The 27,887-nt window shown below is 43.1% G+C and overlaps 2 protein-coding genes across 3 annotated transcripts in view; one reads left to right on the top strand and one right to left on the bottom strand.

The window, feature by feature from the left end:
• Window positions 1-26,948, bottom strand: part of LOC117146500 — a 62,762-nt gene extending 35,814 nt beyond the window's left edge. For both annotated transcript variants that reach the window (XR_004459803.1, XM_033312751.1), the window contains exon 1: window positions 26,402-26,948. The gene's annotated coding sequence lies outside the window, so the exon portion shown is untranslated. The remainder of the gene's footprint in view (window positions 1-26,401) is intronic.
• LOC117147081 overlaps window positions 15,063-27,887 on the top strand; it is a 49,310-nt gene continuing 36,485 nt past the window's right edge. Inside the window, exons 1-3 of the mRNA XM_033313844.1 lie at window positions 15,063-15,104; window positions 15,184-15,365; window positions 15,425-15,589. The gene's annotated coding sequence lies outside the window, so the exon portion shown is untranslated. The remainder of the gene's footprint in view (window positions 15,105-15,183; window positions 15,366-15,424; window positions 15,590-27,887) is intronic.

Below are 27,887 nucleotides of genomic sequence, written 5' to 3'. Positions count from 1 at the left end.
CCCCTGTAAAATGAATTTCGATCACCACCCCCCGTTCGACAAATTGACATTGTGTTGTGCCCCAAAGTGGGACACATTTTACATGTGAGCTCGTGCAAATTTCCTAGCCCAAATTTGTAATGGAATGTGCAAGGAAATCGCTTGAAATTAATGCCCTGCGTTGAGCCCCCAACACTTGTCTTTTGTGAACCAATCGAGCAAAGGTTTCCTCATTGCCCGATACAATTGCCAGTTTCCATTTTGGCCATGGAGAGAATTTCATCTTTGTTGCGGCCGAGCTGCCACTTTCAGCCCGATTTAGATGGCTTTTGTGGCTCTTAGTCTGCTAATTAACTGCAAATTGCTTTTGCCTGCAACCTATTTCCTTGCCACCTTCAGCATTTCACTCCAAGTCCCAAAAAAAAATTGGAAACACCATAGTGTTCAGTTTCCTTTTGACCTAAGCTCGTTTTCAGTGCCTTCTCTAATCGGTTGCCATGAAAATATCGAATTAAAAGCAACATTTTGTGGCACAACCTAGTTGTAATCAAAAAAAAAAAAAAAAATGAATGCCTGTTGCTGATCAATTAATTCGAATGACATTTGCTACTGCCTGTGTTTTTATATTCTTTTAATTGCTCAGAATTGACCAGAAATCGTAGGATATAGCCATCGATTGCATACGTTTTGTTGCTTTTGCTTTGACATTTACCAGACATTTTACTTTGTTCATTCAACTAATGACAGTTGATGTCAGAATATGTAATCATTTAAAATTCCTTGCTGTTGCTAACGCTTTGCAAATGGCTCTCTAACTTTTCTTGGCCCCCAAAATGCCGTTTAATGCCGCCTAATTAATAACCCAAACTTTTGTTGCTTTCGCCATTTTGAATTTCGCAGAGCAGATTTTTTTTGCCACTACCATTTGTTTTGCAATCTAATTGCATTTGCTGGGGCCATTAAAGTCTTAAGAGATTAAATAAATAAATAACTGAGAAGGTTTGCAATTCCATTACCTCGAATGGAGCGAATGCCAAAAGGGAATGGAATGCGAATGTGAGTGGTATTTGAAAGGCTGTGCATGTGTGTGTGTGCACATTGTGCTTACATAACTCAAATAGAAATTCAAAACTCGGCCCGAAGTCGAAAACTGAGAAATTTGCATACAAAAGTATCTGATGCTGAGGAAATTCTTTGACTTCAGCATCCTTTGGCCACTGAATGCATGCCAAGCAAATGCTGGGTAGAAAAAAGAGTTGCATAAAACTGGAAAATATACTAAACGACATCGTTTTATTTTATTTTTATTTATTTTTTATGCTCCTAATACCTCACCCCCTCTCCACCCCAACCCACTTACAATTGCAGCTGGCAGAAGTTGAAGGCGAGTGTGGAATACTATTAAATACGCAAGGGAGGCTACTTTTAACCCAAATCTGCGGGCATAAAAGCCAGCCCGGCCAGGGTATGGGTTAAGGGTTACGGGCTACAGACTCCAGACTCCAGACTATGGGTTAAGAGCAGACGATGGCTTCAGCGGAACAGGCCACACATGAGCGCAAATAATGCGCCGCTGGCGACCACGTGGAGCCTTGCCAAAGGGGCAATCGTGGGTTAACTCTGTGCTGTGTGTGTGTGTGTGTGTGGTGGGTTAAGGCGAGGGGTGTGCCGTTAAGGGTTAAAGGCAGAGGGGCACACTGGCAGCGACACTTTTCAGACAGTGGCAGCCAAACAGGCGTCGCATTGATATGCATGTAACGCACTGTAGTTCACAGAGTGAGAAAAACTTTCTGGAAAATCGTAGCATAGCTAAAGTATCTGATGATGCTGAATTATGGCAAGAATAAATGATTAACTTTGGAATTTAAATATTAACATTAATTTGATGTGCATAAGTTGCATTTGAATCTCTGGTCCCACTGTGCAGCTGGCAACTGGATTTTGAGGCACTTTGGCAGTTGGCTTGCGGCATTTGCCTCAGTTGCAGATGCAGATTGCATATCGCAGATTGCTCGTGTTGCAGCGTCGTGATTAAGTCGCAATTTTTACACAATATTCGTGGGGGCGTGGCCGGGCGAAAGGGGGGGCGGTCGGGTGTGTCGTTTTGGCCACATAATGACATTCGCTTTGCGCTGGTCGTATAATGCAGATATTACAATATGCGGATTATTAGGCATTATGCATATGTCCCCTTTTCGCCGCCTCTGTCTTTCGTTCACTCGTTTCACGCTCCGTCTGCCGCTTATTGTGTGCTAACAATTTCTATTCATAAAAGAGTGTGCTTGCCTGTGTGCTAGTGTGTGTGTGTGAGTGGTTGCATACATACTCCTATACGAATGTGCATGTGGCATGCAAATTTATTGTGTACTTTTGCCGCCAAGTTGCGGCATGTCAATTCCCCTGCATGCAACCCCCGTCACAAAAACCGAAGTGAGCTTTTGATTTCGGATTTGCATTTGTGAGCAGCAGAATGGCGGTAGCCATTGGCGGGGGCGGCGGCATTCAGATACGGATTCGGATTTGGGTGCCAAGGTCTGCGAGTGTGTCATTAGCATCGCATTCAGTGCAAGCATAATCGCCATCAAGAGCACAGCATCGTGGATTAATCTTCACTTTGCCATGGATTGCCGCACAGAGCAGAGTCACCAGCTGATATCGTAGATTCTGAATGCTTCAGAATTGCTAAACATTTTTGTATAGATACCAAACTCATTTGAAACTCATGCAGTTGAATTTATAAAATCCTGTAATATCCGCAGGAATTTTGCCATTTTTGGCCCATTTTTCATGGGTTTTACCCTGTAGTGCTCAATCCTTAAGCTAATGATTGGCTGATGCCACGCCCACGTTACTTTTTTGCTGGCTTGGTTATTTTTTCTTATTTTTTGGTTATTTTTATTTAATTTGCTTTGGCGGCCACGCTGCGTATACGCAATGCGAGCACTCACTTTATTTCAATATGCATGAAGCCTCACTTCCTCTCTTACACGCATTTCTCTACCACACACATACATACACACATACACACTCGAGCAGACAAGCACACACAGACAGCGGCACACACACACACGCATGTACATATATACACATATGAGCAGCTTGCAAAGTCACTTAACCAAATAAATTTTTTGCAAAACGAGAAAAAAACGCGAGAAACGAGTGGAGGGCGTTGGACGGCGGGGGGCGTGGCTGTCGCCTTCGCTGCGCTGTCCTTGTTGTTGCTCAAGTATTTATTTTGCTTGAGTGCGCTACAGTTTTTAAGTTTGTTTGCACTGAAAACTCAAGGCACAACTTGCAAATATTCATTACAAACAAACAAGCAAACACAGTGGCGGTGTGCAAGAGGGGTCTGTCTGAGGGGGGGGGGGGGGGGACGAACTGAAGCCAGAAGGAAGTAGTCTCGCCTTGCTTTCTCTCGACAGCGCGAACTTAATGTGATTAAAATTGTATGGCTGTCGTTGGCTGCTTGTGTTGGCATGGGAAAAGCTCAGAAACGGAGCTCCTGTCTGCCGCTTCATCCTTGCCCCCTTGCCCCCGCGCACTTCCTCCCTTTTGGCAGGGAATTTTTAAGAGATCTATGGGTAGCAGTTCGACGTGCCGATACCCCAGACACTTCACCATGCTCCACTTCGCTGCCTTCAACATTCGCTGCCCGTAAGTATGCAACAATGTTTGCAAAGAACCTTTTCGTCGAAAACTGAAGAATTCGCGGAGTTTTGCTTATAAGTTCGGTACGTTGTACCCTTCATTATAAATACGAACTTAAGCATTATCTTAATTTTTTACATTTTTTTATATTGTAGCTTGGTACAGTCAGTCATCACCTTTAACCCGCTAGCTGTCCGGTTGCGGGGTGAAAACAATGGAGAATCGTTAAAAGCAAGCACGTGCAATAAAAACAAAGTGTGACCCCATCGTCGCCGTCAAAATAGTGACTCCCTCACCGGCAGCAGAGCACTCACACTTGCGTGCGAAACACTCAGACCAACAAACATTCAAACACCCAAACAACCAAACACAAACACTCACAAATGGGCCGCAATCTTAAAGCGTGGAATTTATTCGGCCCCGCCTGATTTTATATGGCGTTTATTTTGCGATCGCACTCCCCTTAATGGATGCTTAAATAAAATTTTAAAGCATTTCAAATTTAGTGTCGAGCTTTAGTGTTTGTCATTAGTGTTTTGGCAGGCGTTAAATATTTAATGGCCGAGACAGCGTTGGAAATTTTTGCAACAAAGTGTTTGCGTTGTGTGGATAATTAATATGGCCCAAGTCTTCTTGGGCTCTTTGGGTGGTTCGTCGGTTCGGTGGATCGTTGGTTCGATGGTTTTGGTGTTGCAAAGTGGTTGTCGGGCGGCTCCAAATGTTTGCTAACACTACCCAATGTTTACATTCGCCGAAAGCTTTCGCCAACTTTTCGCCAGCGATGGCGGGCCGAAGTTACTCGAAAGCCAATTATTGGTTGATAGGGTTCTTGAGTGGTGGATGCCATAAAATAGTAATGGATATTGGCTGCAAAAGGGGGGAGGAAATTAGCCATAGCGCAAGGTTATTATAATGCTTCATTTTGTGGGGGAGGGCAGATGCCGGGTGGAAGTTTTGGGTTCTGTTTCACTATGCCACAATAACAAACTTTATTACTGTACCCACAACTAACTTGCTGCATATTGTAGATTTAACTAGTTGTATATTGTAGATTTTAGCCTAAATGCGTACATCAATTAACTGATTTGTATGTTTGCATTATTCATTGGCTTCGATTCAATCTTAGAATTCTGTGTCGTCAATTCCCAGTCAGCAAGGACAACAAATCCTAATCGAGAACAGCAGTTGGCACATCAAGAGCCTTTTATGCCCGTCTCTGTCCAACAACTGTCGCCTGCCATCTCTTTCTTTGCCGCGAATCCCCTTTTAAATTAAAATAAATTTGCTGTGGGCTTTGGCGCTAATTCACACGTGGGAGTCAGGCAATTTGCCTGCCTATTGGAAATGTGGGAGATTTATTTGTGAAGGAACATAGCGAATCAATAATCGACTAGCAGCTACCGCTTAAGTCCAAATAAAGTCGTGCTTAAGCTAATGCCAAGTGGATTACGAGTACCCCTGCTTTCGGTTGGCCAAAGTGCTGATCCAGCCATTCGGAAACACTGAATACCCTGTTCAAGGACCTTGTCTAGCAACAGCAGCTGTCACTTGTTCTTTTCGTGGACGAAACTTAATTTTCCAAGCAACTTCATCGCCTAAGATGGGACATTTTTCAATGTTTACCCTCATTCATTTCCCCGCCGCCGCCGCCCCCTCCTCCCCTTCGCCCCATTTTGAGCATCACTGATTAGCATTTGAAATACGTGTTTTTGTTGCCTTGGTGGCTGGGGCTGGGCCACTAATTAGAATAAATCTAAATTGCCCGTTCTGCGGCAGTCGACGTAATGACTTTTATGCGCATGCTTAAGCTCGCAATTATCCACAGCAGCCAAAGATTAAATCGCGACAACAACAACAGCCACCGAGGAGCAGAAAAATGGGCAAAATTGTGGGCGGCAGGCGGTGGGTGTGGTGCTTTTCAACCCGAAAAAGGGCTGGCCCCAAAAGAAATCCCCTTTATTGATACGCTTTCTTTATTTTTAAACTTGCGGCCCTGGAAAAGGCTTAAAAACCGCAAAAATTACAAAGCACTCAATATGCCTTGAAAGGGTTGCGGGTTGCGGAAAAGCAGCTGCGGTGGCTTAAGTGAGGCATAAGAAAATAATTAAAAGCACAACCGAAAGCGATTTCAGGCGGAGATAGTCGAATGATAAATGCCCTGCGATTAAAGGAGCTTAGCCCGTGGTTCGACTTCCCCAAAAAATAAATAGTTAAGTGTTGTAAAGTGTGAAGTAAAGTGTTGTGCATTAATTGAACATCATTTCGATTAGTGGTTCAACCCAAGTTTTCGCTTTAATGTCGAAACTATCGAAACTATGTGCCAGTTTCTATAACTATCGATGCTTACGCAGCCATAAGCACTTGTGAGTGCTAGCTAGATTGAATAGAATTGAAGAGCTTATGAGGGGTGCGGATATTTAGGGTTGTCTTGCCTGGCCATCCTCTCAACGCAGCCCGCAGCCCTTAAAAAGAGCCCTTGCCGAATTTCGACCCCAATACGAAAAAATAACGTATACGCCACCACGTACGCAGGGACAGTGGCGAAGAACGTGTTCGGCTTTCAGGTCCTTTGTGCGCGCATCCTTGGCAAGGACTGCAGAATCGCTGGCAAAAGGGTATTCCTGGCGCTATTCCGCCTTTGTCGGCGGCAAACAAGACGAGCCAAAGCGAATATGTTTGTCAGTCAGTCAGTCGCTGGGCAAAAAAGGATTGCTAAATAAAATGCGAAATATGAAAAGGCAAACGGCAAACGGCAAGGCGAGCGCCAAAAGTGAAATGTCAAGCGAGAGGAGACGGGATAGCAAAAGAAGCCCAAGTCCAAGTGAAAAGGCCAAAAGATGCTCATGCTGCTGCCGGCTGCCTGATTTTCAAAGTCACTCGGAAAATCATAAATTTCCACAGGCACACAAACACACACACTCACACACACAATGGGCATGAGTGGACCGAAAGTCGAAAGGCCACCGCAAAAACGGAAGCCTCCCAGTCAAATCATTTTTCCACTGCATTAGATGAGGCCCATCTAGCACGAAAGTTGACCTTACAATTGCCATACTTATTCTTCCGGCAGGACACAAATGTTTGAGGATACGGCTCAGGATTAGCCACATATGCAGGACCGTAACGATATCAAGCACAGAGAGAAATTTATGGCAAAAAAGTTGTAAATTTATGGGGGATACAGTTTGCTTAAAAGCTGCACATAAGATATATGACATACTTTCACAAATTTCTTGCCGTGTAGCTGGCCATTTTATTGGACTGACACTTTCCCAGGAAGCGCAACCGAAACCGAATCCGAAACAGTCTGACCCTCAATGGGCAGATGACAATGGACACGCTACTGAAGCCCATGGCGATGATGAGGTTGCTGAAGATGCCTATCGCCCATTGTCTCGCATTTCTGTGCCGGATATCTGGACTGGCGGCCGTTTTCGGAGAAACTAAGCCAAGCCCACTTCTTGCCTGTTAGCCGCAAACAAAAAATAAAGAAAGGGGCAACGGAATCATGTTAGGAAACTGCCTGTTCCTCATCAAGTGCTGCCACTTCAGCTGCTTAAAGTTGCAACATCCATTGTCCCAAAATAGAAACTTGTCCCGAATTTTCACAGCTCATCGTTTTCTGAACGAGATGAGCTTGAGGACTACCCACTTACCACGTATCCTTAGACAAACTAAACTAAATTAAATTAAATTAAATTTATGTTGCTTACTTCCATTTGCCAAGCTAATATAGTTTAAACTTTAATTAAAAACCTAAGAATTCCCGCTGCCTTATTCAGTCTTCGTAAATCAGAGCCTCGTCAAAGGATCTGGAGTCCCGTGAAGCCATTGAAATAAAACAAAGAAGATCTTTATCGGCGTTTCGAAGCGGTCATCATTGGGTTTCCATCGCGCTCCTCGATTGATTGGATGGTTGAGTGGTTCGCTGGGTGTTTGGGTGTTGGGCTGTTGGGCTGTTTGCCCGTTCGAATGGCTGGATGATTCGATGGACCACAAATATTGAAAGCCGCATGGCAGCGCGAGCAAATAAGTGATGCATTTTACATGGCAAAAACGGGCGAATGGGAGCAGGCACGCCCAGCGGGTGGTTCGATAGGTGGTTCGATGGGTGGTTCGATGGGTGGTTCCGTGGTTCAGTGGATCGCCATTCCAGCGACAATCTGTCTATGCAAGACATGTCCTCCGTGTGCGGGTCGAAATGCAGGAAAATTATTTGCTATAACGTAATTAACATGATTTATAGACGAGCACACAACAAACAGCCAAAGGCGAACCATCCGGATACACTTGACAGCCGCTTGTCTGTGTGAGTATCTGTGTGAGTGCTCGCCATATATGTGTGCGTATCTGTGTCCGCTGTGTTTGTGCAATCGTCTGTCATGGCAACGACAACTCCAATTGACAGCTGAGCTGCACCGTTTGATGGCTCTCCTCCTTGTTCGTCCTTTCGCAAGGATCGCAAATGTTATTGCTCACACACATGTGTGTGTGTGTCTGTAATTGATTAATTTATATAGTGCGAAGTGGGCGTGGCCGGAGGCCGTCTCTGTCGCCTGCCAATTGACAAATGCCGACGGCCTCTTCTGTGGCCAACTAGTCAAGCCAACTTTTGATGGAACGTTTTAATATGTGGCCCATGTTTGCCAAGTCTAAGTGATGCTGATGGACGTTAATAAAATCCGCTTAAGAAAATATTATTTTGATGAATAGAGTCGCACGGGCAGCAAGTGCAAGATAGATTAAGTATACGCAGCGTTGTGCAAGCGTGTAAGTGTAAAAACGCGTAAATGAGTTGCAACCTGAATTGTGCAAATAACACATTTAATTCGAGTGCACTCCACCCGAGCAATCGGTTAGATCTGAATAATTTTCGATTCAATTGTTTCGAATGTTGTTCCCAATGAACAATGCGAACGGCAGACAGCAGGGCAATATTGACAGAATCGGGTATGAAATGAATTTTAATTTCATTTGATTCAAGCACATTTATGTGTAATCAAACTGAATATTGAATACGGAACACCCGAGGCGCAGCGAGCCTTTGCCGTAATTTCCGCGATTGACGTAATTGTGTGCCACTGGCGATGGCGTCGATTGGGCTGGCTGGCCAGCTTGATGTTTTCATTTGGCGCCAACTATTACGTATTTGCACAACGTATGCCGCTGCAAATACACTGCCTGCTGATGTACATATACATATATATATATACATATTCGAGTAGCATTCATGAAAGTGTACATTTATTTGAAGGGCGGCGCACAGTCCATATGCCATATGTGTTTGCAATTCATTAAACATGCAGCGACTTCAATAAACATGCCATTTAATATGGCATACAGGTGTGGTGCAGGTACAGTAAACATCCTTTTCGTCAACAATTGCGACTTTCAAATTGCACGCTAATTGCTGAGTGCCTGCTTCAATCGAAGTGACTGCAGGGCTATAAACTAGAGATAACATTGCGTATACGCAGTGTTGCGCAGAGACAAAAAAAAAAGAAAAAATCTCTATTAATCCCATATATGCCCAGATGCTCGTGCTCTGGCTGTCGTGTCTTGTCATTTTTCGGGGCAATGCATCTGTGTAATGCCATTCATGGTGGTGGCATCTTGCCCCGGAGCAAGTGAATCCACCACGCAAATCTTCCTGCCCCAGAGCCATTTAACACTCGTCCATCTATCATTCACAGGGTGCCCCGCCCCCCCCAGTGCCACGCCCATCATCATGTCAACATGTCTGCATATATCTCACTCGGACTGGCTCCGTTCGGGCCCCGATTTGCCGTTTTTGTGTTGTTTGGCTTGGTTCTGCTTTGTTTTGGCCAGAAACTAGTCCCTGCCTAGTTAATTGTTTAACTTTGGCTACCAAAAACTGAACCTTGCCTCTGACTCCTGCCCTTTCTTCGTCCTTTTTTTATGGCTCTCTCTTTTGCTCGGTTTTTCTTTTTTTTTTTTTTGTTATATTTTGCAAACCACTGCAATTAATTTCGAAACAAAAATTTGTAGTTGTTGCTGCTGCCGGCGGCTATTTGTTTCCTTGCTTTTTGTTTTATTTCCGTGCTTTGTTTTTTTTTCGCCTTTTTTGTTTTTTTTTTTTTTTGGCTTTTACGTTTCTGCTCGGCTTGGCCCAATTTGAAAGCAATTTTTTTTCAATATGACACCCCCGAGCGTCATGTGATGCGAAAACTAAAAACTAATGCCGAAGCTTTCTATATATGCGAGTCCTGTGCACATACTTTTAGCACGTACTGTGCGCGCAGACGGCACACCGCGAGAAAAGCGGGGGTATAAGTGTGTAAAAAAAAAAAAAAAAAGTAAAATATGTGCTAACAACTTTCGTTCAGAACGAAATAAACAAATAAATCAAAAGAACACAAACACAAATACCAAGCGGTATGGATGTTTCTCGCTGTGTAGGTTTGTTATTGCTGCACAAATTGCTTAAGCCACATTGTGGCACTCGGTGGGAGGGGGTGGTGGGAAGGGGGGGCGTTGGGCGGAAAAGCGGGAAAGTTCCTTGGCGCTGGGCGCCCTGCGGTATGCTAAGATTTATAGCTGCAACTGGTGCAGTCTGGCTGAGCTTGATGTTGCCGCTACTTCGTTGTTGTCGTTAGCAAAACAATTTCAGCGAAAGTTTGAGTCATGCGAGGGAAATGCTTTCTCCCGCTGCCAGTGTGTGTGTGTTTGTGTGTGTAGGTAAAGAAAATTAAAATTATCCACGTGCGAGTTAGTTTTTGTCAAATGCAAGAAATTCGCTGCAATCCCGGAGTCTTTCACTCACTTCTCCAACCCGTTTTCCACTTTTTACCCCCTTTTTTCTTTCATGCATTGTTGTGTGACATTAATTAAATATAATTCAATTAGTTTTGCGTGCGCACAAAATGTGTGACAACAATCTGCTGCATGTGTGTGTGTGCTTTTTGTTTTTTGTGCTGGCTTCGATGTAAATGTTAATTTAATTGCAACTTTGTCACTCCGACATTTTTGCGCCACATCAACAGGCTTTTTAATCAATTATTTAACCTACTCTCCTGCACTAATGGAAATTGTTTGGTCACCTTTTTTTTTTTTTTTTTTGCTCTGCAAAAGTGATTTTTAAAAGTTTTCTCGAGTGGCGCTTGTGGCCTGTCGGCCAAATTGTTTTCGAATGGATTGCTCAGGCAGTGCGAAAATTGGTATTAATGTCATTCGAGGCAACACACGACTCATTTAAAACATGGCCCGCAGCTAAATCCCAATCATTTTACGCCAGAAGCAACGAGGCGAGTTGAAATATTGGTATAAATCTAAAGGCGGCACTAAGCCACTAATCTCTGTACAGTTAACTATAGTAATTATTGCAAGTTGAGTTGATTAAGAATCGGCCACAACCAGCTCATAATCCTGGCAAAACTTTACAAATTGCTACAGTACACCAAGCCAATTAGCGAAAAACTGATCGGGATAAATAGGTTGGCAAGGGGTAAGGGCTGGGGAGGGGGAGGGGGAGGGGGTGTATTCGCAGAGGGCCGCAATTCAAAACTATTTAAGCCTGATCAATGAGCAGCCCGCCCATCAATCTCCATGCGATACTTTGTTCGCAAGTGCTCCGCAGGCAGCCAGTTAGTGCCATCGATATGCAAAGCAAGTCAGGTAAATCTATGGAAAAAGGGGTTGGGAAAATGAGGATAAGGGGGGGGGGGGGGGGGGGGGGGGGAAATGGGGGTAAGGGAAAATGGCGGGGAAAGCGTATTCGGAAAAGTCAATCTGCGGAAAAGGGGCTAAAGCGGGCGCTGCTCATTTTGAAGTGTAACCAGAGTATTAAGATGCTCGCTTTTCCAGCCGGCGCGCCAAAGTAAGACTCTTGCTGCCTCGGCTAAAATGCATTAATCTTGCCCTCAAAGGGGGCGTGGCACGCGGTGGAGGAGGCAGAGACAAAAAGGACTGGCAGGCGATATCGATGTGAGGGGCTTAATGTCGATGTCGCTGTCGCGGATATTGCAATTTGATGGACTCCAAGCTGGGGTGCACTGAGAAAAATAAACGTGGAAGTACATATAATGGCAAAGGAATTTGCTAATAAGCATACCTATAAAGATATTTAACTGATTTTAATATCTTCTCCGTTTTTCTCAGTGCACTCGCAGCACTCGTGTGTTACGGCGGCAGCAACCGCAGTTTCTTGCTCGAGATGCAACAGGATGGCTGGCAGGGGCGTCGCAAAGGGGGGCTCGCTTTTCCATGATGTGTAAACAAAAACCCCATGCACTTCAGACTTCCCCTCACCACCGTTCAAGTTAACTCTTATTATTTCTTTTATTTCTCTCGTGCCGTATTTTACATCTTCTGCGGCTCTTCGGCAGCGGCTTTCATTGGAAAGGGGGAAAGGGGTTGGGGATGCTGAGGGTTGGCCTGAGTGGTTTCGTGGGGTTTTAGGGCTCCGCCAACCAATGAGCCACCCAGTCAGCCATCCGAAAAGCAGGCAGCATTGTGCAAATAGTTAGAGCGCAGCGCGGATGCCTCAAGATAAATGCGCAACAAATGCAGTTTGTTGAAGTCAATTATTGTTCAAGTAGCTTAATTCGTAACTCACGGCCGTGGAATGGTGAATGGAGCGGCGTAACGGATACGTAATTGAATTACGACTGGGCGGTCTTAACTTACGTAATCCGATGGCATCGCAATCGTTGATCGAAGGGGAAGTTTGCTTCTAATCCAATTAGGGAAAGTTACGATCGGGCGTAGGAAGAGGCATTTCAATATGTTTATATTGCTTTTCAAGGAATTATATTATATACCCTAGTAACTAGCGTGAATTGTGCAATATGCCTGTAAATCTCTCATTCAATCTTCGTACTTAAAGAACTTAGTACAAGTGTTTATAGCCTCTATGAAAGCCGCACAAAGTTAAACGTGGTATTCACCTGTAAAGGCGAGGCGCATGAAAGTCGTGTTGGAAATATTTGATTTTCTCGGCCTTTGTTTGGCCATTCTTTCGCGAAAATCTCTTTCTTTCGCGCCACTTTGAGCTCTCTTCAAAAAAAGAAAGAAAAAAAGGAAAGAGAAGGAGTGAAATGGTGGAAGTAGAAATGCACTTTAAGTAAAAGTACTTTGTCAGTCACCGCACAAACGCCACTTTTCTAGTCTGTGGCTCGTGATCTCAGTTCTTCGGTTAGTTTTTGTTAGCTAAAAGCAACTCGAGATTGGCAAGAAAAGCCGGCAAACTACTTAAGACTTGGCTCCATTCCGGAATATCTACACACACATACATACATATATGACTGGCGAACGTGCAACTAAAGTCGGCGATAAGTTGTTGCAGCTTTAAGTTGAAAGCTTATTAGCAAAGAAGTTGAAGGAAGCGATGGTGGGGGGAGCGTGCATAAGAACTATTGATAAAGCCAACAAATTAATTCAAATGTTCCTTGGCCGGCATAAATTACCACAAACACACACACACACAAAATCACGAAACGAGTGCGGCAATAAATCTATTTATTTATATAGGCCAATTTACCTGGCCTCGCCCCAACTTTTCCTGCCCCATCATCCATCCAGTTTGTCTGACTGCCTTCGATGATATATTACACTTCATATGGCGTGCATTTCATTTGCTCGTAATAACGCCGCACAAAAGAAAGATATTAAGATATACAGATACAAGTTGTGCTATAAATTTGGCCAAATAATCGGGATGGGCGCGTGACTATCGATTGGCTTCGAATTTGTCAATCTCTGAGATTCTTTCCCGAGTTTGGAATATCTGCTAGATTTCAAAATTTGTACGTTAAACGTTATGATTTTGAATTATAAATGCATCTATTTATTGTTTCAGATATCGCTTCCAGTCACGAGAGCAAAAACCGCGGTCATCTCCATTTCCGAGCTCAGGTGATGTCCAAATATGCACATACTAGCATTTATAGAGAAGTTATGCACATATACAGTTCGGTTCAGTTATATTTCAATTCAGATTTACTTCTATAATTCATCAAGTCGGCAGCTTTCTGCTCTCGTTTGTTTAGTCTTCTCTTTTTTTCTCTCTCTTTTTAGGCTATCGCTATCGCTTTTTCGCCGCTTTTGGTTTTTTGGTTTTATTTGTTTCGTTGGGTTTGGTTTGAATTATTGATAGGGCTAAAAGTATTTCCGAGTGTGTGTGGGGCCATGAATGTCTTGCATAATTCATTATGTATGAGTGTGTGTGTGTCTGGCACACCCACACCCACGCACACACTGGCATTTTGTTTAGGCAGGGAAAAAAAAAACGAAAAAAATATGCGAAAACATAATAAATTCGTGCTCAATTTTCGTTAGTGGATTATGCCATATAACACACTTTAGCTCCACAGTTTTTAGCATAATAAAGCAGTCGACTGGAAAAAGGGTGAGTTGGGGCTGGGATTTCGGGATTTCGGCTGGTAGGGGAATGTTTTGTGGCGCTTTATGCATCATCGTAGATAAAAACTGACGCTGAAATGTTTCGCTGCTCCGCCGCGCCGTGTGTGGCAGATAAAGATATATGGTGTACTCGCTTGCATATGTATAAAGCTGAATATATGTGCATACATATTTCGATTCCGATGGGATTTGCAGTGGCGCAGATGGGCTAATATGATATATATCCGCACTGGAATCCGTGGGGCTTTCGCCATTCGCGTTGATAGATGCTGGCAAGAGAAGAAAACGCTCGAGGTTATGGCCAAATTGAAGGGGATTGCCCTAACTTTGCTGCCTGTACCATTGTGATGTACATATGTACATGATCAGTTTCATACTATTACTTATAATGTGCATAAAGTTGTATCAGTCTCGCTATGCACATAACTAATTGCTGCCTTGTTCTGCTAACAAAGTCACTGATCCCGGCTTCAATTTGGCCAAACACCCCGTCATTTTAACTTCCCTGTGGCCTTCGTCGGCTGTCCAACAACTGTCACAAACAGTGATAATCGTGACCACAAAAGTGGGCATGTAAACAGTCCTTGGGGGCAGGTGGGGTGTGGCGGCTGCTCTTGGTCGGAGCAAAAGGACAGCCCGCTGGGCCATAAATCCTAATTGGCTCAAGTGGCTCGGCAGGCCTGCAATTGGGATTCCTTGCCACTGCCCCCCGCTGCCTCGCTGCTCCTGTCGCCGTTCCCATTTCGCTGCACAAAGAAACTTGTTTACGCAAAAATGTTGCACGCGCTCACCATGCCAAGTGGGCGGCATTAAGGGGGCGGGTATGCACAGGGAGAAATCGGCTATCTTTTTTGTTTGGAGCTATGGTTATAAACTATTTTAGCAGTACGCTTACAGGCGAGGTTCACTGTACTTAAGAATACCAGCTGTTAACTTAACATTCGCGCCTCTCTCTCATGCTGTTCACTTAACAGAAGAGATCGAATGTTAGGCTGATCGAACGTAACAGTGAGAGAGAGAGAGAAAAATGGCGCCATTCTGAGATTTGCGATTGGAGGACGCGGATGCAAAGTGCTTAGTAAATAATAAAGTTAATGGTAAAAACGTTAAACCGCATGTATTTCAACTGTTTCACTAAGTATGTTTCCAATAAACTAATACTTTTTATCTTTAAAGTGCCAAAAACATAAGTGCTCAAGTGGAAATATGAAGTTCAGTTGGCGCGCGTCTGATGCAACAAAACGGAGAGACAAAGAGAGCCAACAAGAAGGAAGCAAAGCGACGCGTAAAGTTAACGGTTATAACCACAAACCGCGTGCTTGCTTGTTTACCTTTTCACGCATGTATTTATGTTGAAAGTAAGCTATTATTTTGTCCCAAAATTGGTAGTTACTATGTTTTAACTCTTTTCTTTCAGTGCCGCAAGTGGGAGATGCAAAAGAGTCGGGAAATGGAGACGTTGGACGCGAGTCCAAATCAAAAGCAAATCTTGTTACGACAAATTTCAACTACTGTGCGACCGAGTGAAACAAAGGCCATCGTCAGCGATGTCGAGACGAAGGAAGCGTCCGGCGGGTTCGGGGTAAGTGGAGTGGGTGAATGTTTTTGGTGATGGGTTGGTTGATGCTGGAGAAGGGGTAGGAGTAGGGGTAGGGGTACGTCTCGCTGCACAAAAAGAAATGCGCCTGGATAAACACAATGGGCGATGCAGGGGCGCCGAAAAGGGGGTCACTAATTTACTTAAAGGCAGCCGCACCGAAACGGCAAACAAATGACATTTAAAGTGCAGCGAAAAGTCGCTAACTAGCACGGCGAAAACAGAGCGACGAAGGAGGCGGAAGGACTCGGCCAGGACACGACCAGAAAATGAAATGCAAATACTATTTACAAAAGCCAGAAATAAGTGCCGAACAATGCAGTGGCATTCACGCAGCTGGGCCCAAAGGAAAGCCACAAGGAGAGCGGCTGCACTGGGCGAAATTCGTATGCGAAACATGTTAAAAGTCACATTATTTGTTGAATTTACAAGGGGGTAGTTATATTGTTGTCATTTATTTTTCTTTAATTATTTCATTATATGATTCTGTAGACGATTGATTTCCATTTAATTGCATATAGAGCTAGGCTTTCTCTCAGTGCATTAGCCAGCAGCCAGAGGCCAGCAAAAGCCACTAACAAAATTTGCTTTGTTGCCGCCTGTCGCTTGTCGAGTGTTTTTGGCTGCTGCCGCCTGTTTCTGCTGTTGACGCAAAGTCTTTTGGCCTGGCCAAAAAGTGAAGCACACAAACTTGCAATCAAATGCCCATCCTGCCATCCTTAACCCTCCTCCGGCCCACTTCCTCACGGCTTAACCCCCCAGTGGCCCAGGGGGGCTGCAAGGAGCGAAGTTTCGCCACAAAGACTGTGAGCCACAAAATGCGTGCATTCAACTGCATGCCGACGACGAGTTTTTCTTTCTCCTTTCTTCGAAAGGTTTTCTTCACCGATTCCGTAGTAGTATTTTTTTTTTTTTATTTTTTGATGTTGTGTGGGTTTCTTGAGGCTTTCGGTTTTCGGCTTTCTTGTTGCCTGTGGCCTTGATGCTTGTTTTGGTTCCCGTTTGCCATGAAAATTCCATGGCAATTGAGTCAATTTCCGTGAATGCGATTGGAGGAAATCACTGTCAGTTGGCTTTCTCTAAGCTGCTAACTAATCAAAAAGAAATCAGAAATATAAACTGATTTCGCAGTGAATCACATTTCTTTTCTTTTATTTTTTTTTGTTTTGGTTCTCCCAAAAATCCAATTGACTGGGTCAACTATTTCGGCTTAAAAAAAAAAGCAAATTTGAGACATTTTTTTAAGGCATGAACAAAATTCGTATGTGCGCCTGGCATTTAATATCCTTTAGCGTGGATGGCGTTTTTATTTCTTCATCTTTTCGTCAGGTTTCTCTTTTTTTTATTTCTTTCGAGAGGAGGGTTTTTATTTTGTCGCTTCAACTTTTTAATGATCTCTCAAATTGCTTATTTCCTACACAGCAATTACGTCAAAGCATGTGTCATGTACTTGTGTGGGTGGCTTTTCCTTCTTTTTAGCCACTTCTACACAATGTAATGATGAAGTTTCCCGGCCCGCAGCTTTTCTTTGGCACTTCCTTGCCGCTTATTTATATTGACATGTGCAGGAAGATTTCTTCTAGTATCGCCCAAAAACGGAAAATGTATGCCCTTTTGCACAGCCGCCTGTCTCTTTCACATTTTGCACACCCGTCTCTTTCTCCAACTGGTTGTGTATGTGCCGTTTGTCAAAAGGCAGCAAAACTGTTGACATAACAATGATTATACGCCTCATTAGTTACATTTCATTGTATGGAAAGGACTTGCGATAATAAGCTGATACAAGACCAGGAAAAGGGGATGCAGAAGTACCAGAACGTGTCAACATTCAAATCAGCCCAGAAGTATGTCCTATTTGCACCATGCGGAAGTGAATCAGACAGGAAAATGCATCTCCATAGAATATGTACCTATAAATAGGATAAGTGGGTAACGTTCTACTTGTCTGTGTCGTTGGAAATGCGGTGTTATCCTAGGGAAATCGTGTCATTTATCATAGTGAGCATAAGAACTGATCATTAAATGTCTCCTTTAAGGAATCACATAATGCGTGGGAAAACATATTGTATAAATAGCAAATTTACTTGCTGTGCATATATGTAAAGCTAATGACCTGTTTATCGAAAGATAAGAAAGAGTGGAAATTTATGAAAAGTCTGGCTGTTGTTTTTGCGCACCTTATATTTGCATTCGCCTGTTATTATTTTAAAAGCAATTTGCCTGCCATCTGATATGGACTTGATTTGTTGCTCGCAACGATAAGGTTATTGACAAAAGTGGGCGTGGCAGGCAGGCAGGCAATTTTCTGCGCTTGAATTCATTTAATAATGTGCGACACACATAAAAAGCAGTTGCCGAAATGATTGTGGTGGGTGGTAATGGGTGGTGGGCTGGCAAACGGAGGCTGCGACAAAGACAAAGGCAAAAGAAGGCCCTAAGTGAAGGTGTGCTTGTGAAAAGCGTGTGTGTGTGTGTGCGTTTATCTCTGTGTGTGTGTGTTGCCATTGAAACATATTATGCTCGTAAAAATTGAATTTTAGTGGCGTATACATTGTTTGTAAGTGAGTGTGGGTGTGCGGGTTGTGTGTGTGTGTGTGTGTTTTGGGCGTACAGTCGCACACTTTATTGTTGTCTGTATGTGTGCGTGTGTAAAATTTAATAATAACGACCCTCTTAAACCAACAGACCTTCACCGTCTTCAGTGAACCTGCTCTATCCACCCATATCTTTCTTCCTCTCTCATTTCGCTTTCTTCATTGACACGGCGAAAAATTAAATAGTTACTTAACAATATTATGTGAAATAACGTAAAAAGTGGTTAAATAAGAGCAGGCAACTAAACCGGTGGCGCTAAAAAACTAAATTGTATACATTTTGTATTATTATGCACACCACTGGAAGTTTCATTCGAGATTTCTATAAGCTAAAACCTTACACATATTTCTCTCACTGTAGCCTGGCATGTGTGTTAGTGCTCATCCACTTTTACAGCGTTCTTCCTCGCTTTTGCGTTGACATTTAATGTAATAATTTTTACGATGATGCTCGACGGCATTAAAACGAGATTAAACACAAACAAACGAGAGACATAGTGGTTGCAATAAGGGGCCAAAAGCTGGGCGGCTCGTCGGCCCTGGGGGCGTGGCAATATTCCGTTTGATACACTTGACAATAAAAAAAAAGCAAAAAGATTAAGAGGAAGCGGCAAAGAAAATGATGCATGGCCCCCTTTTTGTTTGAGCCCCCATAAAAGATGATGTAGCACATAATTACACACACACACACACACAGGCACACACGCTCAAGGGCCAGGACACTCACCCACACATGGCCATCTATTTACATGTGCGTGTGTAAGTAGGTAATACCCATTGAGATGATCTGCGGATAAGTTGCTCTTGCTGCTCGAGATTCATTGAGTGGGGGAATTATCCGTGCCTCGTTAAGTGATCAAGTGTGAGCGAATAAAATGCCCAAGTGTATGTATTATAAGCATCTATAAATATTCGCCAATTGTTCGCATTTTTATTGTGCCCAATGCCTTTCAGTTCCCTTGCATTGGTAGGTTAATAATGTGCCGTACTTATTTCCATTTGATTGCTGTCATATCGACAGAGAGCGATTGTTCAACTATTGTTGAGTTGTTGACTTGAGTTCTCGCTGCTTTTACTACAATTGGAATAAGTGAATGGGGTACCTGTTGTGTAAACACTTCATGGGTAGACCAGCAATTTGAGGTGAGTGAAAGGGTTGGAGTACTCGAAATAATTGCCAAACTATTGGGAGATGGGATTTATGGTTGTTGTTGTTGAGTTGAAGAGGCGCTTTGACGAACACCTCGAGTTGATAAATTGATGTAATTTTCAAAGGCATTGGAGTTAAATAATAACTTAATTTGAATACGGATAAGCAATGTATTAGCCTGGCTTATTTCGTTGATATACAAACTTCTTGCTTATTCTCTTTTTTCTTGGTTAAGCACATGATGAACTAAATGCCACTTTAAAAGTTTTTTCATTTAATTATAAAGCTTACAAGTTCATATGTATATACGTATGTATTTGTGTGGTAATTCGATTTGGTTCTCGGCGTCTCTTCCAGACTGTAACGATTTTGGTGCAGAATTCTGTAACCACAAAACCAGCGACCTTTCTCCAGGGCCCTTGTGCAATCGGTTGGGCTTAGAGTATCGCATATATCGCATTTCCATTGCCATTTCCATTTCCATTTCCATCGGCGAGCGGGAATGGGCCCCTGCCCATTTATCAATTACATCTTCATGAGAGATAATTCCATCCGCAAAGTTGCTCTTCCACTCGAGTTCATCTCAAAGGAGGCAATTCCCAGGCAATTCTTGGGGCTAAATCATTTTCAAGGAGCCGTGCTGGGATATCGAATATCCGCTCGCTTTTTATTCCTATTTTTCGTTAATTCAATTCCATTCTTTTCTATTTACGGCCCAATTTGTGTTTCCGTTGATTTTTTTTTTTTTCTATTTTCTATGCATGTCAATGGTGAAAAGTTTCGCTTTTCTATATTTGATTTTCACTATGTAGTTCTGCGGCCAAAGTTAACCGAATAAACTTATTTGTGTCACTGTGTGTGCGTAATTTGCTTGACTTGCTCCGCTTATTGTTGTTACGAGTAGTTTATTTATTCTTCAGCGGCAGACAATGCGATGTCTCTCGGTTTTGTCTGTTCCTGAAGCGCTGTTTCATGCATGACTGGCCAGGAAAGACCAGCGCACCCAGAAAGGGAAAAGCCAGTGAATCCGGGCCAAAAGGCCCGCCCGCGCCCATTCCACAATCGGAATGAAAATGAAACTGAGGAATTGACTTGGAAATGTGCCTCGCGTTTTTCGTTTTTCGTTTCGCGGGCCTGAAAAGGGCTGTAAAAAGGGATAAAATCATAAGCCCAAATTTATCGCACTCGACAGTCGAGGCAAATTGTGTGTGCCTATATCTTGGCAGGCCATGTCTCATGGCCTTTTACCCGTGCTCCGTGCAATGGATCAAGTTTATTTATAAGTCGATGCTCTCCATGGGCCTTGGCTTTCGCTTCGGCTTCACTTGGCCGAAACATGAAAGCGAACAATATTACGCATACGCAGCGTCGACATGATGAAGTGTTATTTAAATATAAATATATTATCTATCGATAAGCAGAGCCCGCAAAGAGCGGCAGACCCAGCGGAGCGAAATAGGATGAACAGCATTTTTGCCGCATTGAATCCTCAAATTTGATGGCCATTACTCTGTGTGCTTTTTTTTTATGGCCGTGTGGATATATGGCTAATAAAGTGATTGTGCTCGGCGTGGTCTCAGTTCGTTTCAGATGTAGCTGATTGAATTATGCGGGTTTTTTTTTTGCACAACAAAGGACTAGAAGTATTTTTCAATTGTGGCGAAAACGTTGCGGTATTCCGGTTAATTTCCAGGAAATTGTTTGGGGACTCTTGGCTATGTAGATTTCATTGTTAAAGGATTGCACGCACACTTCTGGATGAACTCTTGTGTGGCCCTCGGGTATTTCTCATTTGTCTGAAAAGCTCTGTAACATTTTCGTGTTATCCTTGAGCTTTAAATTTGCACTTATTCCCTGCAAATACTACGAGCTCTGAATATTTATAATTTAACATAGCCTAAGGAAATTTAATTATCTGGAAGCTAAAACCCAATTAAAAGCGGGTAGTATATTCCTCGATCATGGTATTAGTGTAATTAAATGCACTAGCTCAACAAATAATTGCCAAACCGTTGCAGCAGTGAGTTCGTATTTAAGTATGCATTCGCATTGTTGCTTAATTACTTAGGGCAGTTGAAATAATAAGGATTGAAATTGAAAGTCCAACCGTAGGCTGAATGAATAATTCATTAGTATTTCCGGAAGCCTTAACAACCATCCAGTACCCTTTGTTCCCGAATTATGCGTGTTAAATGCGGCCCGGTTATTTAGGTTATTAAATTTACAATTCCTTTTCGGGGATCTCAGTGCATCATCGCATCCGATAGTAATTGCGTAAATTCAGTGCAATTGTCCAGCTGTGCAAGCCGGTTGTGCCGAAAGCTTCTGGCCAGCATATGCAAATGGCCTGACGAAATTCAATTATTGATCCGGCGAAATGTGGAGAGGGGGAAAAAGGCTTCTTGTTTTCGGCCAGCAAACATCTGCAGACGAGACTTGTTTTTGCCTTGCGCCCAGTGTGCAGCTTTTTGCGGATCTTGTTTTGGCTCTAGGATTTTTTGCTTTGTGCATTGCCGTCCCAGCTCCTGTGCATTTGGCAAAGGAGCGCCGGCAATGAGAAGCTTGCTAAGAAAATATTTTGAAATGGAAAGTCTTAGCTCATACGCTGGTGCAATAGTCCTTTTCGTCCTGTGTGGCCGGAGATATGAGAAAATGAAAACATATTTGCCTGTGCGAGGTCTGTTTGCTTAGTTTTTTTTCTGCCCTCCACCCACCGCTGTTTTCTTTCGGCTCACCTCCCACTCCTGCCCACTTTTTGTGCTATGATAAGAATCTGGAAACTTTCACGGGACAACGTGTCGTATGCGCAATGTCCTGGCCAAAGTTTTAACGATCTATGGATTTTCGAGGCAGAGCTAAAGTCTTAACCGATTCAATATTGAAACAAGTTACTTGCGATTCGCAAATAAGTATTTGAATGTGTTTCACTTGGAAAAGAACACCTATATCTAAATTAAGGAAATTTTTATGCGAAATTGAATATCAATTTGTGTGACCTCATAGAAAATTCAGTTGTGATAGGAAATACAATTCTTATTATATATTTTTTTAAGCCAACCAAAAATGAATTTGCATACAAATGGTGCGAGAATTTTATACAAATAAAGTCTTTCGATAGTTGTAACACTTTGATTACATGTAGATTTCCACTGATTATTATTTTTTCATTCAGTCCTCCGCTTCTGGCATATATATTTTTCTATATATATGTATACTAGTCATTTTTTTGGGGTATATGGATTTTATGGCTTGGCTTCGTTTCGCTTTTCGTGTTCGTTGAAATGCAAATTAAAATATTTATGCAAATGCGTAAGGCGGGCAAATACAATAAATTTATGCCAACAAACGAGGGAGCAGAAGACCGAAAACAGACAACAAATGAAGCAAAAATAAATAGAAAAATAGGCACACAGCCTATTGTCTTAAAAAAAAATGGAAAAACTGAGAAAGAAACGTATAAGAAAAACAATTACCTGTTGTCGTGGGTTTTTTGGTCATAAATGTTAACGTCTGTCAGAATTATTCTTGGTATTTTTCCACAGGCGAGTGTGTAAAACATACGATTGAAATCGAAATCCGACCAGGAAATATCGGTCGGTATTAGTATAGCTTAAATGGTAAATCCGGGAGCAACTTCTCTCCACTGATTAGGCCAAAAGCACCTGCCGCTTCTGACTCCGTTCGCACTACGCATACGCCTCGTTAGCCGTGGCACTTCAGAGCATTTACCAATTAGCCACCCTTACGCTGCTTCGTCCTTTCTATCCTGCATTAACAATAGCTGCAGACTCGACACCTTTTAACACCTGAAAGAATTTAATTAATGCAGGTCGTCCTCGCTAAAGCAACCAGAGATGCTGCTCGGCAAAAGGAAGTCCTTCGTCCTCGCCCGGGCAAATTAAAAACGTTGAAATGAGTAAGCAACTAAGCCAAAAAAAAAAAAAAAAAATACAGCAATAAGGGAATATAAAGTAAAACAGCAGCTGCATTTAAAATTTGTATTTCTAAGGTCCGTGAATTTGCAATTTAATCGTTTAAAAGTATACCTAAAGATGAAAACTAATGGCCAAATAACGAAACCAAAAACATAAAAATGCGTTGAAACTAGCAAAGTCTAAATTAAATTTAGATTAATGAGAGCTCCTGCCTGTTTTGGCCAACTTTCGCCCCCCGCCTACCGGAAAATCCGGCCAGAAACATTGCGGATTTTGTGAACGGGTGTGAGAACGCGGAGGTGTCTCAGAAATCCTGCAGGATCCGCTTAGCAGCAATTATCTTCATTACGCGACGAGCGCACAAAAGTATGCAAGGACCAAACAAGCTGAGGCCAAAGCAAAGTCCTGACAATTAGGAGCTTTCTCTCTGGATACAAAATGAGGAGGTGGGAAAGAAGTAAAAAGAAAACACCTTTAACCTTTTGCCTCGCATATAAATACGCTGTTGATGGATGTGTTTTGAGTGGCGCCCGAAACGCTGGGGATTCGGGGTCAAAGGGCATGGGAAGGCGAACGGGAACGGGAACGGGAGTGGCTTCCTGTTTTTCGGGCTTCTTTTGACTCGAGTTGTCGCCACCGCTCCGCTGTTGTTGTTATCCAGGGGGTGGAAAATCGCGGCGGGCAGGTGGGCTGGTTAAACGATTTATAAAAGCCAAGGCAGCCAAGGAATGGAGCGGGGTTGAATGGCACAAAAAGTGTTGCAAGCAATTTGCGCAATGGTAGCGAGCGCTGCCTTTGCCTCTGACTTTGGCAAATCCCCGCCAGTAACCTTTCACCCCGGGCACACGAAAGCAGGTGAGCCAACTCAAACAACACCCACCACCCATCGCCCCCCTTTTAACCTCTCTTAACCCATGCGTGGGCCAAAAACTTGCTGCCATTTTGCACGTAACTGACATCAGCGCGCTTATAAATCAACTTGCAAATGTCTCTCTGTGTGTTGGCTTTTTTTTGTGCCCACACTTTCGTTTTTAAGGGGCCAGCATTTTTGAGTTCATGATTTTTGGCACACAGACAGAGCAACTCATATGATTAGATTAATGCGTTGTCTAATGGCCTTGGATCCCCAACGCCCCCATGTCCCCCCTCCAACTTCCCTTTCACACACATTGTGCGTGCCATCTTGTGGGTTAGGCAAATCGTAATATCATTTTTATAAACATCTTGTTAACCCAGGGCCATACATTTTGCGAGGAGAGGAGGGGCAGCCCATAAATCCACGGCCGGAAAATATGATTTGCGGGTCAAGGGGCTGGCATGGAGTGATTACCTGGGCTGGCAAAGGGATGTATGGTTTGGAGTCACTCGAAAGTTAATGGAAACAATAAAGCATGGGTTCTACATATATCTCCTGTCCATAATCATTTCAAAATAATAAGCTTTTAGTTTCGATAAAAGTTAATAATTTAGTTTACCCACTGCTGGCACTTTAAAATTGATTACGCGGCTTGATATTGACAGCAAAGTTTTAATAATTTGCAAAACATGTTTAACTTTTTAATGAAATTTTCATGTTTCTGTTTCGTGCACATATGAAAGTGCTTAAAATATAATATATTTATTTTTTGAGACTAGTAAAGCTTTCATGAGTGTGGCAAAATGAGATTGTGAAACTGAATACATATTTTGTACGTGTTTTTATTGTTTTGAATTAGGTTGAACTGCGAGCATGCGACTTTCCCTCGAAACTCGATCTGCTGCGTAAATTGAAATAATCTGTGGTGATGGAGGGACTCTGAAACTCGTGTGTAATCCTCTTGGGATGGAATGCGAGTAACTCATCACGCCCTGGCGATAATCGGTTGGCAGTGTTGCACAATGATGAACAGCCAGCCGGCGGCTAAGCGCAGTGTCTGTCAAAATGTTGCCCAAATTGGTTGACTTTTGACATTTGACCTGGACACGTAACGCGCCACGCCCCCCACACCCGCCTACCACCTCCCGCCCCCAGCGAATGTCACTTTCTGTAGTTGTAGTTGGGCAGAACGTGTGATTTATGATGCTTTCGCTGGCGCTGTGTTGGTAAATTACTTTCCCCCACACACGCACACGCAAAGTGTGCGAATATTTTTGCCATTTTTTTTTTTGTTGTTTATGCTTTTTTGGAGGAGTATTTGCTCCCCCCTCCACCAGTGAAGGAATTTCAATCGCCGGCCAAACTTTAAGCGGTTTTCGCATTTAAACAATATGGCAAGGAGTTGGCCATAAAGAGCCCTCTTCTCGCATTCTTCCTTGGAAAACCGCCGCGTTGACCTTCAAGGCCGTCGTGTGCCACTCTTCCTTATAATATATACACATTTGCTCGCTCAACGCTGTGCGTGGGTCATTTAAATGCTACATTATGTTGAATATTCAATTTAATGTGCCTTATAAATCATGTAGGTCCTTGTCCTGTCGTGGCCCCTGCTTTGTCACACTTTCCGGCGTAGGAGGATAAGGGAGAATAGGGATAGTTTTCACTGCCTGATGGAGTCACTTATTTTCCACAATTCCATATTTATGAAGCCCTGATTTACAACTGCTTATCGCTGGGGTCTGGTGCCGGAATTGATTAGCCTCCATCCCCCGGAAAATGAACTGTCATCGTTTGGGTTGCCTAGATAAGGGTCCTCCTGAGCCTGGACCAACACTTGTCCGTGCAGAGGCATTGACAGTTTGCAAATAAGTTTGCTTCACATTTTGGATAAGTGTTATCCAATATTTACTTTGAATTCGAAATTGTCTATCTTATATATGTTTTTTATTATAACTCTGTTTGGAACAACTGTATTTGCTTACTAACCAAACATAGTTAGTTAATTGTTATTCGTTAAGAAAAAAATAGCAATTCAAATATAAACTCATTCATAGTCATAAAACAAGGCGACAACGTTTAGCGCCCCTCTCGGCGATTCTCAAAGTGTCTAGCTGATCTCGTGGATTAAGTGGGTAGATGGGGATAAATTGGTAGAAAACACACTCGTATTGGCCTTTTTCGGTTCTCTTCTAAGAAAATAGTCCCCAATTCCAGGCAAACACAGAAAAAAGCCACGAAAACAAACAATTTGTGTTTACTAACCGTTCTCGGAGCACTTTGGCCCTCAGCTTATTTGGTTGATTGGGTTTTCTGGCTTCGCCTCGTTCGCTCGCTGATTATCTCAGTTTTATCTGATTTTTACTTTTCGGTTTTTCACACTTGTGTGGACAAATTTTTCATTTCATGCGCATTTGTTGCATTCACTTGTTATTCGATTTTCATCACCATCATTATCACTCTCTGTGTGTGTGTGTGCGTGGTCTGGTGCCGGCAAAACAAAACAAAAACAAAAAAAAAGTTTGGAAAATAATGGAAAATCGCGCACAGAGATCAGCGAACTTTTCCAGTGTTTATTTATTTTTCTTTCGTACGAAACACGGAGTACAAACAATTATCGTCACGCGATCACAGGACACCATAAGGACCTGAGGTCTCTGGTTTCTGGGTTTCTGGTCTCAAACAACACGTCGCGAATTGTCGTGGTCGTGGTCCTTCGTCCTTCGGCTGGCTGAGTGGCTCAGAGTTGGCTCAGCCAAATCGGTTGGCTTCTGTGTGTCCTGGGGGTTAATTCACCAGCCGGCTGACAACAAACAGCAGCAGAGTTCAACGTGAGACTGAATGCCGTACGGAAAAGCCTCGTGCGATGCCCTCGTCGCCTCGGAAAATCCTCGTCGTCGTGGTGAGTTTTCCCCAACGGTTTTCCCCGCACTAAAGAGCGGCCGCCCGGCGAACGACCTTGGCTCGCTCTTCGCCAGCTGTTGATTTTTCTCTTTCGGCTACCCAAAATCGCTTATGGCCATCGTAGCGGTCCTAATTGCCAAGAATGGTGGTGGGAATCACTATGCTAGTGGTACTGGCATACTGACAATCTGGATTTCCAACAATGCCCCAGTATTGCGCGTCGGGAAAATATTAAAAACATATTAATAACTTGATCAAAAGTAAGAATATGCTCAAGGTGGGACTGTCCTAGATGCTTGAGATACAACCGTCACACACACATAATACCACCTAGATCCCAATGATTAATTGTTGTGCTGGAATATCTGAAATAATTACATTTCATTCTTTAATGAGCGAGTCCATCTGAGCGGAAAATGCCATCCAGACGAGGATAAGTTTCCGTAACTATTTAATGGGAACCTAAGTGAATTCCGGGCATCCGGCAATTTAGATGTGTCGTAGATACTTTCGTATCCGAATTACGTATCTGTTGCATCGGGGCCGAAGTTGAGACAAGAAATTATGCTAATTGGACAACACAAGTTTTGACAAGCTACAACTGACACTTTAACTTAACCCCCATGCCCCGAAAAACCCAATTCGCCACCCATAATCGGCCCGCTTAACCCATGGCAACCCGGTCAGAGTCGAAGGGAATGGAGCACGAAGCTGAGGCGGTGAAGTGGGTAAGTCATGTGTTATACATCACTTGATTAGGCATTAAATAAATGCTCTGACAAGTTTACACTCAATTACATGAGTTGGCTCCCCCCGGGCTGCGAAATGGAAACTTCACAGCTCCAAA

This window comes from Drosophila mauritiana, chromosome X, assembly GCF_004382145.1.
Source record: "Drosophila mauritiana strain mau12 chromosome X, ASM438214v1, whole genome shotgun sequence".
In the NCBI taxonomy this organism is placed as follows: Eukaryota; Metazoa; Arthropoda; class Insecta; order Diptera; family Drosophilidae; genus Drosophila; species Drosophila mauritiana.
This window is presented reverse-complemented; position numbering and strand designations above follow the sequence as displayed.